The sequence below is a fragment of the Lagenorhynchus albirostris genome, chromosome 9, assembly GCF_949774975.1.
Source record: "Lagenorhynchus albirostris chromosome 9, mLagAlb1.1, whole genome shotgun sequence".
Taxonomy (NCBI): domain Eukaryota; kingdom Metazoa; phylum Chordata; class Mammalia; order Artiodactyla; family Delphinidae; genus Lagenorhynchus; species Lagenorhynchus albirostris.
In genome coordinates this window covers 28,864,844-28,879,727 of record NC_083103.1, presented here as the reverse complement: position 1 = coordinate 28,879,727, position 14,884 = coordinate 28,864,844, and positions in this window count along the sequence as shown.

Here is a 14,884-nt window from a genome sequence, read left to right as displayed (position 1 = left end):
CTCCGCATCTTACTCTTCCGCCATCTTCTCCTGGTCCCATCTGCTCTTCGACTTTTAAGAGCCAGTTCTGTGATCCCATGTATTAATTTTTTTAGCAAGAAATTCCACTGCATGTGACACAACACCTTACTCACACTGACTGAATGCAATAAACAACAACTACATAAATGAGAGGAAACTTGACTCACATAACTGAAATACTCAGGAGTAAATCAAATACATCGGTGTTTGGGGGCTCAAATAGTCTTTCTCTCTCTCTTAGTTCTGCTCTTCCTCATTTGCTTTATCCCCTCAGTCTCATGAGCGCGTAACAGGACTGGCTGCATCACTAGACTTGCCATGTTCAGGACCAGCATGCAGAGGGAGAGAGTTTCTTTCTGGTAGCTCTTACACAGCTTCATGGATTTACTCTGATCAAAGCCATTTGTGTCACGTGTCCATTCCTGATGCAGTCACTGTGGGAGAAGATACACAGTGGCCAGGCTTAGACCAAGAACCTGCCCTTAAATGAATCATTCTATCTAAGCAGCACATTTCTTTACACCCTCATACCCAGTCTGTAAGTTTCTTCAGTACCAGAGCTCTGTCTCATGGTCTTGTGCATTCCTGGTGAGTATGATGGTGCTGGGCACATAGTCGATTCTCAATAAATGTTGAATGGCTGGAGGGTTAAATAAGTAGATTCATGGACTCGTGAAAGCCAAGTGCCTGATTGAAAGGTATTTACAGTGCAGTGAAGTAGTGAACTTAATATTCATTTGTTTATTCAAATAATATTTATAAACCACCTCTAATGTGCCAGGCAACATACCAGCTATTAGGCATATAGCAGATAAGAGATAAAAGAAAGATCATCTCTGTTCTCATGGAGTTTACAGCCTGTTGGAGAAAGCCAACATGCAATTATAAATGAAGAATGTTGTAATAGAGACTGAAAGGACCTTCGGAAATTTGGAAGCAAGTTGACCTAACCTAGTTCAGAGATCAAGGGAAACTTCTGGTCATGTTTAATTTTACGCTGAGCCCTGTGGGGGTGAGTAAGTTAAGGTAAGTGAACATTAAGAACCAGCATAGCACGTTCAAAGAACTGAAAGAAATTCCAGTGGGTGGTCAGAATGAGGGTGGTTTAGTCTAGGGAGGGGCTTGAAAATCATTTCTGGGGTGGTGAAGCTAATCCAAAGAGAAATGGAAAGTCTGAATACATGATCATGTCTGAGTTATATGGTAATGTCTGTATCAAAGGTAGATATGTACCAGGTTGTATGCTTCCTGGAAAATCATTGAGAAGAGCTCACAAAAGAAATTATGTGTTTCTTGTACTTTGAAGAGTGAATAGAAGTTTTCCATCACAAAATGTACAATGATAAGACATCAGTGCAGTAGCACGTTGATGCAAAGGGGCCTTATAATGTTCTGGGTTTGCTGGACTTCTGGTGTGTGTTGGCAGGATACTCTGCCCAGTGGGGCGTTGAGGGTGCTGGAGGTGAACCTGGAAAGGTAGTTAGCTGCCAGTTTGTGAACATCTTTGCTTGCCATTATGAGAAATCTGAATTTTATCTTGTAGTCAGTGGGGAATCTTAGATAATGATGGCCATTGTCTTCAGATTCTCTCAATTATATCCTATTGTCAATTCTGGAACTTCCAAAAATGAGGAGCAATAAATATGGATCTAAACTACATTTTAATTTAATTGTAAAGACCAACAAAATAATTTACATAAATTTTTTTCAGAATAAGATATTGCAGTACTCCTTGAAATTTTTAATAACATAGATCATGAAGTTGTTGACCTTCAAGAGACCACATCTGACGTCACCCAGTAGTCCTAAAATAATTCCTTGCTTCATAGATTTATTGCACAATACACTTTCTTTTGCTCACACCTTAGAAGATCACTGTTGTTTTGTAGGCAGCTGCCCTTTCTTTTGACAAGGGAAGTAGCATTTTATCACCTACCAAAGATCATTGTTGTAAAAATAAGTATTATCACTCTGTCAATGGCCTATTTTAACTACCTTCCTTGAGTAGTGATCAGAAATGGGCTGCATAAAAAAAAGGACTGAAAGTATTTCAAACAAATCTGTTTACAGTACAGAGGAAGCAAGAAAAGTTACAGTCTTGACTCTCCTGGTTCATCATTATACAGTTGCATAATCTGCTCTTGAAAAATTCTATGATAGTAAGGAGTAAATTGCAAGTATCACTTGCTAAATCATCCAGGAACATGGAAACTATATTGGTATAATTTTAATGTTTTAAAATATGTAGAATTTATTAGGTACCTTTACAAATCCTATTTCTTAGAGACAGCTGTGTTAAAAATAGCTCACTCAGGAATAAAAGTTTGCCTTTAGGTATCATCTTTCTGCCTAAAGTCCTAGGTGCCTGCTACTGCTTGTTTCTTCGGATCACCATTTAGGCATTACACTTTGTCCCTCCTCAAACAACCTCATTTATACCAGTCATAAAATATTATCTGGCGGCATCATTTCCTTAGATTCCTGATTCCTGGATAGGGAATTAGTTTAAAAAATGAAAAAAACGCTAATGCAGGGTGCAGTAATTTGAAGCAGAAATTTTTCATGATGATATTTTGGTTTTAGAAAGACAGTTCTGATGAAAGTGGGTTGAACAGTAGGACTAGTGTATTGCTGTTGGAATAGTACAGGTAAGAGATGATGAAGGGCTAGCCAGGAGACAGTAAGAATGTTACAGATTACAGACACACACCCAGAAAGCATATGGAATTTATAGAGTTGATTTGTATGGGAAATGAGGAAGAAGAAATAAACAAGAATGGCAGGGATGGTAAGAATATGGATGATGGGAGGACATTGACTCAAAAACATATAAAAAGAGAAATGGTGCATTCGAAGTAAGGAAAAAATAATAGAGTTATAGGCATATGAGTATTAAGGTGTCTTTGGGCATATCTAAGTGAGGATATATAATAGGCAATAAAAATATGTGTCTGTAACTCTAGGGAGATGTGAACTGTGGAAGTAGATATGATAATCATCAATATATGGAGAGAGAACTGTTGAGCCCATGAGAGTGGATATTATGCAGGAAGAGTTCATGCAACGTGAAGCAAGGAGGCTAAGAACAGATGCAAGAGTTCTTTACCTTAAACAAAGACTAGAAACCAACAAAAGAGGGATCTGCAAAGTAGGAACAGATCACAAGCACATTGTCAGAAAAGTCAAGGTAAGAAAATTGTATAGAAGAAATGGGTCACTGAGGTCAAATCTTGCAAAAGTAACAAGATGACAGAAATCTGTTCACTGGAATTGTTGATTAGGAGTTCATCTTTAGATTCCTCTGAGCCAGATCTTAAGATAAGGACTTGAGTTACAGGTAGATAATTGGGAGGTGATCCCAGAAAGCCAGGGAGAAGGTACAGACAGTATTGTAACAGGAAAAGAGGAGTCAATAAAGTAGGTTATTGCTCTGGCCCACTGGGACACGGTGCTGCAGGGCCCTCTGAGGAAGCAAGCAGCAAGCACCTCAAAATTGTCTCAACAAAGGCCTGGCAGGGGAGGGCTACCACTGCCAGTGCTTTGAAGGTTGCCCTGGAGGATTTTAGCTCTCCAGAATTTCTGGGTGGGGACTGAGCAGCAGACACAATTTCAGAAAAAGCCGTGAGTCAGGAAGCAGAGAGACGAGAGACTTGGAGTCCACCTGAGGCAAAATGTCATTAGAGTGATGGGATGCTGAACATCCAACTGAAACTTAAGTTAAACGTGGGCCAAGGGCAGGTGGCATGGATGGTCAAAAAGTGTCTACTGTGGAGTTCACGAGTAAACTCAGAAAACAGGTTTAGGGACAGGGAGTAAAAATAACTTCATTGCTGAGAGTAAGGAAGTTAAGATGTTGGGTGGGTGGTGGTATAGTTGACTAAATTGAGACTGGACAGAAAGGACTGGGGATATGCAAAGAATACATTTCATAACTCATTAACACTGGAAGAAGGAAGTAGAGATGTCAATATGACCTCATTCATACCCACAGCTTATATCTATTTCCAGAATATAAGCAGTGGAGGTAAAAAAATGAACTAGCAGAAATTTGAGGATGAGGCTTGGTTGAAAGGAGTTTTTATGAACAAGCTTGTAGGCATTCATTCATTTATTTAGAATGTTTTTGAATGTTTATTATTGCTCAATTCTAGGCTAAGCATTAAAAATGTTATGGCAAAAACTACAGGCAATAAGATCCTTACTTTGTGGAGCTTGGTAGCTAGTCCAAGAGACAGACACGTTATCAAAATTTCAGTCATAAATTTATATGTAACTCTGTAACTTTTATTCATTTTAAGAATTTATAAATTATGCTCACTACTATAAAGGAAAATTGCAGTGTGCTATGAGAGTGTAGCCAGAGGATGTCACCTGAGGAGAAGAGAGGGAAGATCGAATAGTAACAGGTGGAGAGTTGTCCATCCTAGTGCAGTGCCTGCTCTTCCTTTCCTAATTTGGAACTGTTCCTTTTTGGTCCCTTATACTTCATGGTATTGACATTCATTTTAATTTGCTTAAATGTATCTTCAAGTAAAAATAAAATGAGTGAATTGCAGGTAAATAATTTTATGTTGCCCACAACTTGATTGAAAGTCAGACTATATAGAAGTTTCCAAATCAAAACCCTTTTCTCTCAGAACTCTTTAATCACATAGAATTCAGTTTTGCTAATGAGAATTTCAATGCTAATCTGATTCTCTCTCCATTACATGTAATCTTCACCTCTTCCCCCTTTTCCTTCTGTAAATTTTTAGTAGCTTCTCTTTATTTACGGTGTACTAAAATTTTCACAGTAATGGGGTTAAGCTGTTTTATGTTTGCCTATCTCAGCAATCTATGTGTTTTGATGCTTTGAATTTGTAGTTCTCTTTTTTATTGTTGTTCGACAGTGGGAATTTTTTTTCTCTTTTTTTTTTTTATATTAGTTTCTCTTTTCCATTTCTCTTTTCTTTATCTGTGAAATCCCTTTGGGATGGATGTTAGGTCTCCTTTATTGATTCTGTCTCTTCAGATTTCTCTATTTTATGATATTTAGGACTATTCTTATGATTTTTCTTATGGGTTTTCAAAAAAATCAGTTGAATATTTGATACATTCAAGACTACATGTGGTATAGAGGTAAACCTTGAAACATAATTGTAACTTACAACGAGACTTAAAAATAAAGCAATTACCAATAGTGGGGAAGTTTTCTGTGGTCCTCAGCTCATATCTATTCTCCTTGTAGAGGTGATGATTTCTACATTTTCTGTTTAATAAACCTCTTTCTTTTCCCTGTAGTTTTACTGAGTACATACCCCTAAACAAAATACTGTTTTTCATGTTTTTAGATTTTTAAACAATAATGTATTTCAAAATATGCTAAAGTACACTTTTTCAATAATAACATATTGTTAAGATCTGTTCATCTTGCTACATGTGACTATAGTTTGTTTTCATTCAGTTGAGGAATTCCATTGTAAATATGTGAAGTTGTCAGGCACAGACAGCCAACAGGAGTAGACACTGAAATCCAGCCCAAGCTACTGCTCCTGAAGTCCAAGCAACAGCTCATTAAGTCCGAGGAGGAATGCCTTTTTGTAATTGTCTATCCAAAAGGGAGATTCTTAGATTTTATGCGAAGGTATCATAAGAGGTGGGAGATGAATAGGAACTGATTCCACAACTGACATACCTATTCTCCTGTCAGTGATTTTTTAAATTATTGGGTTTTTGCCAGGTTTTTTTTTTTTTTAATTAACATCTTGCAGCTGCTTCTCACTAACTATCTATTTTACATTTGGTAGTGTATATATGTCAATGACACTCTCTCACTTCTTCCCAGCTTACCCTTCCCCCTCCCTGTGTCCTGAAGTCTGTTCTCTACGTCTGTGTCTTTATTCCTGCCCTGGCCCAAGGTTCATCAGAACCTTTTTTTTTTTTTTTCAGATTCCATATATATGTGTTAGCATACGGTATTTGTTTTTCTCTTTCTGACTAACTTCACTTTGTATGACAGACTCTAGGTCCATCCACATCACTACAAATAACTCAATTTTGTTTCATTTTATGGCTGAGTAATATTCCATTGTATATATGTGCCACATCTTCTCTATCCATTCATCTGTCGATGGACACGTAAGTTGCTTCCATGTCCTGGCTATTGTAAATAGTGCTGCAATGAACACTGTGGTACATGACTTATTTTGAATTATGTTTTTCTCAGGTTAAATGCCCAGTAGTGGGATTGCTGGGTCATATGGTAGTTCTATTTTTAGTTTTTTAAGGACCCTCCATACTGTTCAACATAGTGGCTGTATCAATGTACATTCCCACCAGAAGTGCAAGAGGGTTCCCTTTTCTCGACACCCTCTCTAGCATTTATTGTTTGTCGATTTTTTTGATGATGGCCTTTCTGACTGGTGTGTGGTGATACCTCATTGTAGTTTTTACTTGCATTTCTCTAATGATTAGTGATATTGAGCATACTTTCAAGTGCTTGTTGGCAATCTGTATATCTTTGGAGAAATATCTAATTAGGTCTTCTGCCCATTTTTGGATTGGATTGTTTCTGTTTTTGATATTGAGCTCTATGAGCTGCGTGTAAATTTTGGAGATTAATCCTTTGTCAGTTGCTTCATTTGCAAATATTTTCTCCCATTCTGAGGGTTGTCTTTTTGTCTTGTTTATGGTTTCCTTTGCTGTGCAAAAGCTTTTAAGTTTCATTAGATCCCATTTGCTTATTTTTGTTTTTATTTCCATTTCTCTAGGAGGTGGGTCAAAAAGAATCTTGCTATGATTTAGGTCATAGAGTGTTCCATCTATGTATTCCTCTAAGAGTTTTATAGTGTCTGGCCTTACATTTAGGTCTTTAATCCATTTTGAGTTTATTTTTGTGTATGATGTTAGGGAGTGTTCTAATTTCCTTATTTTACATGTAGCTGTACAGTTTTCCCAGCACCACTTATTGAAGACACTGTCTTTTCTCCACTGTATATTTATGCCTCCTTTATCAAAGATAAGGTGACCATTTGTGCGTGGGTTTATCTCTGGGCTTTCTATCCTGTTTTGCATTGACCTATATTTCTGTTTTTGTGCCAGTACCATACTGTCTTGATTACTGTAGCTTTGTAATATAGTCTGAAGTCAGGGCGCATGATTCCTCCAGCTCTGTTTTTCGTTCTCAAGATTGCTTTGGCTATTCGGGGTCTTTTGTGTTTCCATACAAATTGTGAATTTTTTTGTTCTAGTTCTGTGAAAAATACCATTGGTAGTTTGATAGGGATTACGTTGAATCTGTAGATTGCTTTGGGTAGTATAATCATTTTCACAATGTTGATTCTTCTGGTCCAAGAACATGGTATATCTCTCCATCTGTTTGAATCATCTTTAATTTCTTTCATCAGTGTCTTGTAGTTTTCTGCATACCGGTCTTTTGTCTCCTTAGGTAGGTTTATTCCTAGATATTTTATTCTTTTTGTTGCAGTGGTAAATGGGAGTGTTTCCTTAATTTCTCTTTCAGATTTTTCATCATTAATGTATAGGAATGCAAGAGATTTCTGTACGTTAATTTTGTATCCTGCTACTTTACCAAATTCATTGATTAGCTCTAGTAGTTTTCTGGTAGCATCTTTAGGATTTTCTGTGTATAGTATCATGTCATCTGCAAACAGTGACAACTTTACTTCTTCTCTTCCGATTTGGATTCCTTTTATTTATTTTTCTTCTCTGATTGCTGTGGCTAAAAATTCCAAAACTATGTTGAATAATAGTGGTGAGAGTGGATAACCTTGTCCTGTTCCTGATCTTAGAGGAAATGGTTTCTGTTTTTCACCATTGAGAATGATGTTGGCTGTGGGTTTGTCATAAATGGCCTTTATTATGTTGAGGTAAGTTCCCTCTATGTCTACTTTCTGGAGGGTTTTTATCATAAATGGGTGTTGAATTTTATCGAAAGCTTTTTCTGCATCTATTGAGATGATCATATGGTTTTTCCCCTTCATTTTGTTAATATGGTATATCACAGTGATTGATTTGAGTATACTGAGGTATCCTTGCATTCCTGGGATAAACCCCAGTTGATCATGGTGTATGATGCGTTTAATGTGCTGTTGGATTCTGTTTGCTAGTATTTTGTTGAGGATTTTTGCATTTATGGTCATCAGTGATATTGTCCTGTAGTTTTCTTTCTTTGTAACATCTTTTTCTTGTTTTGGTATCATGGTGATGGTGACCTCATAGAATGAGTTTAGGAGTATTCCTCCGTCTGCTATTTTTTGGAAGCTTTTGAAAAGGATAGGTGTTAGCGCTTCTCTAAATGTTTGATAGAATTCACCTGAGAAGCCATCTGGTCCTGGGCTTTTGTTTGTTGGAAGATTTTTAATTACAGTCTCAATTTCAGTGCTTGTGATTGGTCTGTTTATATTTTCTACTTCTTCCTGGTTCAGTCTCAGAAGTTGTGCTTTTCTAATAAATTGTCCATTTCTTCTAGTTTGTCCATTTTATTGGCATAGAGTTGCTTGTAGTAATCTCTCATGATTCTTTGTATTTCTGCAGTGTCAGTTGTTACTTCTCCTTTTTCATTTCTGATTCTATTGATTTGAGTCTTCTGCCTGTTTTTCTTGATGAGTCTGGCTAATGGTTTATCAATTTTGTTTATTTTCTCAAAGAACCATCTTCTAGTTTTATTGATCTTTGCTATCATTTCCTTCATTTCTTTCTGATCTGATCTTTATGATTTCTTTCCTTCTGCTAACTTTGGGGTTTCTTTTGTTCTTCTTTCTCTAATTGCTTTAGGTCTAAGGTTTAGTTTTTTATTTGAGATTTTTCTTGTTTCTTGAGGTAGGATTGTATTGCTATAAACTTCCCTCTTAGAACTGCTTTTGCTGCATCCCATAGGTTTTGGGTTGTTGTGTTTTCATTGTCTTTTGTTGTTAGGCATTTTTTGATTTCTCTTTGATTTCTTCAGTGATCTCTTGGTTATTTAGTAGTGTATTGTTTAGCCTCCATGTGTTTGTATTTTTTACAGATCTTTTCCTGTAATTGATATCTAGTCTCATAGCATTGTAGTCGGAAAAAATACTTGATACGATTTCAGTTTTTTTTAATTTACCAAGGCTTGATTTGTATCCTGGAAAATGTTCCATGAGCACTTGAGAAGAAAGTGTATTCTGTTCTTTTTGCGTGGAATGTCCTATAAATATCAATGAAGCCCATATTGTTTGATGTATCATTTAAAGCTTGTGTTTACTTATTTATTTGCATTTTGGGTTATCTGTCCGTTGGTGAAAGTGGGGTGTTAAAGTCCCCTACTATGATCATGTTACTGTGAATTTCCCCATTTATGGCTGTTAGTATTTGCCTTATGTATTGAGGTGCTCCTATGTTGGGTGCATAAATATTTACAACTGGTAATCTTCTTCTTGGATTGATTCCTTTATCATTATGTAGTGTCCTTCTTTGTCTCTTGTAATAGTCTTTATTTTAAAGTCTATTTTGTGTGATATGAGAATCGCTACTCCAGCTTTCTTTTGATTTCCATTTGCATAGAATATCTTTCTCCGTCCCCTCACTTTCAGTCTGTATGTGTCCCTAGGTCTGACGTGGGTCTCTTGTAGACAGCATATATACGGGTTTTGTTTTTGTATCCAATCAGCCCATCTCTGTCTTTTGGTGGGAGCATTTAATCCATTTACATTTAATGTAGTTATCGGTATGCATTTTCCTATTACCATTTTCCTAATTGTTTTGGGTTTGTTATTGTTAGGTCTTTTCCTTCTCTTGTGTTTCCTGCCTAGAGAAGTTCCTGTAGCATTTGTTGTAAAGCTGGTTTGGTGGTGCTGAATTCTCTTAGTTTTTTCTTGTTAGTAAGGGGTTTAATTTCTCCGTTGAATCTGAATGAGATCCTGCTGGCTAGAGTAATATTGGTTGTAGGTTTTTCCCTTTCATCACTTTAAATATGTCCTGCCACTTCTTTCTGGCTTGCAGATCTTCTTCTGAAAGATCAGCTGTTCTCTATAGTTTGATTAATATGTGTCTTGGCATGTTTCTCCTTGGATTTATCTTGTATGGGACTCTCTGCACTTCCTGGACTTGATTGACTATTTCCTTTCCCATATTAGGGAAGTTCTCTACTATAATCTCTTCAAATATTTTCTCAGTCCCTTTCTTTTTCTCTTCTTCTTCTGGGACCCCTATAATTCGAACGTTGATGCATTTAATGTTGTCCCAGAGGTCTCTGAAACTGTCCTCAATTCTTTTCATTCGGTTTTCTTTATTTTGCTCTGCGGTAGTTATTTCACTATTTTATCTTACAGGTCACTTATCCATTCTTCTGCCCCAGGTATTCTGCTATTGATTCCTTCTTGAGAATTTTTAATTTCATTTATTTTGTTGTTCATAATTGTTTTTTTGCTCTTTAGTTTTTCTAGTTCCTTGTTAAATTTTTCTTGTATTTTCTCCATTCTGTTTCTAAGATTTTGGATCATCTTAACTATCATTACTCTGAGTTCTTTTTCAGGTAGATTGCCTATTTCCTCTTCATTTGTTTGGTCTGGTGGGTTTTTACCTTGCTCCTTCATCTGCTGTGTTTTTCTCTGTCTCCTCATTTTGCTTAACTTACTGTGTTTGGGGTCTCTTTTTCGCAGACTGCAGGTTCATAGTTCCCATTGTTTTTGTTGTCTGCCCCCAGTGGCTACGGTTGGTTCAGTGGGTTTTGTAGGCTTCATGTGGAGGGGACTGGTGCCTGTGTTCTGCTGGATGAGGCTGGATCTTGTCTTTTTGGTGGGTAGGACTACATCCGGTGGTGTATTTTGTAGTGTCTGTGACCTTATGATTTTAGGCAACCTTTCTGCTAATGGTGGGTTTGTGTTCCTGTCTTGCTAGTTGTTTGGCATAGGGTGTCCAGCACTGTAGCTTGCTGGTCGTTGAGTGAAGCTGGGTCTTAGCGTTGAGATGGAGATCTCTGGGAGAGCTTTCACCATTTGATATTATGTGCAGCCGGGAGGTCTCTGGTGGACTAGTCTCCTGAACTCGGACACTCCCACTGAGTGTCCCACTCAGGCACAGGCCTGACACCTGGATGGAGCACCGAGACCATGTCAGCCTCATGGTGTGTAAATAGCATACGATTTAACAACTGCCTGCACTTCATGTTGCCCAGATTGGGCAGGAGTGCGCCCTGAGGTCGGTGGGCCCTGCTCTGCACAGTGGGCGACGGGAGCTACCTCTCCAGTGAGGGAAACCCAGAGAGACTCCCCTGGAGCCACCGAGCCCCTACGAGGAAGTAAACCTTGTTTTCTACCTGTCGGTCTAGGCTTCCTCTCGGACCCAACCGCTGCGCTGCGCACCTGCCCTCCAGCCCACAGCTCCCAGTCCCGATCAAGGCCCCCACAGGTTGGTTTGGTTCTCCCAAATCCAAATCTTAAGGCTCCCCCCCAGTGCCATCTCTTTAACAAACTCTAATTGATCCTCCTGCTTCTAAGTTCCTCCTCACCTATGACACCTACTTTTAAGATGTTGCCTTATTTATATGAACCTTCTGGTAAGGGCAGTTGCTACTCAGCTCCACCTCATGGTCAACATACAGGTATTAGAGCCCCTGTTGATGGATCATCAGAGTTTTTTAGAGAAGCTGAATGAGAGACTTTTATGTGACTCTCTTCATTAGTAAATGGTGGTTTAATTTTAAAAAATGACCACTGTACTGGCTAAAATAAATCTGCACCCTAACAGGGTTTTTTTGGGCTTCTACTTTGTGACTTTGTTCCAGAACATTGTTTGTAGAAAGAAGGAAGGAAAAAAGAAACAAATAATAAGTTCTGCTTCTTCCTTTTCAAGGTGGCACTGTGAATATCTGTGTCTGATTCTACCCACACACATATATAAACCTACCTTCCCATCCATGGGTTGAAGAATAGGTCTCAAAATTTACCCACTCTTCTAACCACCTGTATCTCAGTGGGGCCACGTAATAGCAGTAAGTCTCAGTGGGAATCTGTGCAAGTCAAGTTGTATATGGTATATAAACATCTGTCTGGTGGGAGTGAGAGCACACTCACTTCCCTATGCCCCTCATTAACTTTCTGAGGTAGGGTTGTTTATGTTGGAACCTTTAGGTTAGTGTGACTATTGTACATGATGATTTCATTTTGTACAATGCGTAATATCATATACCCACATAGAAGCTATCATTTTCATTTGTACAGAGTGTAATATGATATACCCACACAGAGGCTCTCATGTTGTGATTTCCAATCAGTTCATAAACATTTAATCCATGTTTTTGATGTGTATGGCTCTGTGTTTTGTGGTCTAGGCAGGAAACACATGGAAAGTGGGGAGGACTCACGTTAATTGAACACCTAGGATGTACCAAGACCTTTACTCTCTTCAACCCATTTCATAAGTAGAAAACAATATAAGAATCTCATAATATGTTAGGAGTAGCTTACAAATACACATGGAAAAAATAGCTGGCAATACAGTACCTAAAATGTCATATACCATGAGTGGTACAAGTAGCAACAACAGGAACCTGTAGCAAGGAGGCATTACCTTAGGCAGGAGTGATCATAGAAGACTTCCTGGAGGAATAGGGCCTTGGAACTGATTGGATGAAGGGATAGAAGTAACTCTGCAGTTTATAGTGCAGTGGTCTAAGGAAAAACTAAAGGAGGGACTCTCTTCTGAGAGATATCCTAACCAAATGATTATGTTGTTGGAAATAAGCTCCCAGAACATCTGGTACCACAAACTATAATATAGAAAAATACATGATCTTGAGTAAACTTTAAATTATACACACACATGCACACACACATATGCACACATGTTACGTATATATGTAAACATGTACATACAATGTATATGTACACATATAATACATATGGATATATATGTATAATGTACGTATAAATATACATGTCTAGATAATCTTCTAATTCTTGCTTTTGGTAGAGTAAATTAAAATTCAAAGCGGTTAAAAGTATAAAAGACTTTTGTGTTACATTATTAAACCTCTTCTCTCCTTGATTTGCACAGCAATTGTTTGGATCACTTCTAGAAACTTACATGAGTCAAATGTGCTAAGATAGAGACATTCACATTGTTTATTTAGTCACTTTTGTTTTTGCCTTTTCTAAAAATAATTTTGTTAGACTAAAGAGCCAACTGTCTTCAAAGTTGCATTTTAAGTAACTGAATAAAATATAGGGCTTATTATTCCATGTTTAACAGGAGCTTCATAGAAATCTTCGTAAACTTTACAACCTCTGACAGCTGAGAACTAATGATTTGCCATCCATGGTTTGAGACTAGTGCTGATAACTAGTGCTGATAAAGAAAGATAGGAAGAAAGCAGTGTTTTAGGAACACTCCTTCTATGGTGTTATGAAGGATAGAACATTTACGAGAAGAACAAATGAAGGAAACTTTTTAAGATTGTAGAGTAAGCTCATCTGTCATTAAACGTAATTTTATGTTAACTAAATTAACCATGATTTAATAAAGACTTCTCTATGCTGAGACCAGTGCTGAATAATGGATAATGGTATTTATCAGCTTCCAAGATGGCCACCAACCATCCTACCTTCTGGTATTTATGCTCTTTTGTAGTTCCCTCCCATACTGAATCACATCTGGCCTGTGTGATCTAAAATACAATGGGACTGATGTGAGACTTTTGATGTGAGGTCATATATGGGATTACAACTTCCTCCTGGCATTGTAAAAGTCACTGCAGCTTCTGTCTTGGTCTCTTGGATCACCCACTCAGGGGAAGCCAGCCATTATATCATGAGGATTCTCAAGCGGCCCATTGCAGAGATCCACATGGAAAGCAGCCTCCCACCAACAACCAGCACTGACTTGCCAGCGATGTGACTGTATACTACCCTGGAAGTAGATCTTCCAGACTCAGTCAAGGTTTCAGATCACGATAGCCCCAGCTGACATCCTGACTGCTTTGGACACACTAAGTCAGAGCTACCTCGCTAAGCTGCTTCTGAATTCCCAAGTCCTTCTTTCAGAACTTTAATGAGTCTGCAAAGCACTTGCACAGAAGAACCACAAAATCTCAGGTAGGGAGCGGGAGAAAGAGGATGGAGGAGCTGTTGAAATTCTTTCTTAATTCATAGTCTGGTCTTTCTCAGAGATGTCTCTGAGATTATGTGAGTCATGGAGGGAGGCTTTGCCCCTTTCTCTCGTCATAGAGCCCAACAGTGCAAGATGCGGGACAACAGGAGGGATTATTTCCAGGGAGTACTGGGAATGATTGATGCTGAGCATGAAAATAGTTAACCAGGACAAAAGAAATACCTCAAACAGATCAACTGGGCAGAGAGCTGATGTGCATATAAAAGAATTCCCATCTGGAAACCAGAGGGTTGAAGTTCTGAAGAAAACTTCAGGGCCCCAGCCAGACAGTGTCTGTCATGCAAAAGGCCTCAGTGATGGAAGGAACAGGAAATGTCATCAAAAAACTAATGAGACTGTCAAGTTTCAGCTAGAATTAGATGAAAGCCTGCTTCACTTGCAGGGGATAGTCCTAGTTAGAAGATGAGGAGCCAGAACAGAGCTTGAAGAATTGGATGTTTAAGATAGATTTTTAAATCTCCCCTTATTCGCCTACACCCTCTATACTACATTTAAGAATAAAAACTTCAAAGTATCTGACAACCCAGAATAGTCGTCATTTCCCTTTGGAGAAATGACTGTTCAAAAAGGAGCCTGGAACTTCCAATTTTAAGGGGGAAAGTTTACGTGGATCAGGTACAACTTGAGGAACTGGGGCCTTTATAGGGTCCAATTATGGAAGATAATTTCAAAGAGAAACAAATTGAAGTTTGTTTCAAATTGAAGTGTGTGTGTGTATGTGTAAATTTGA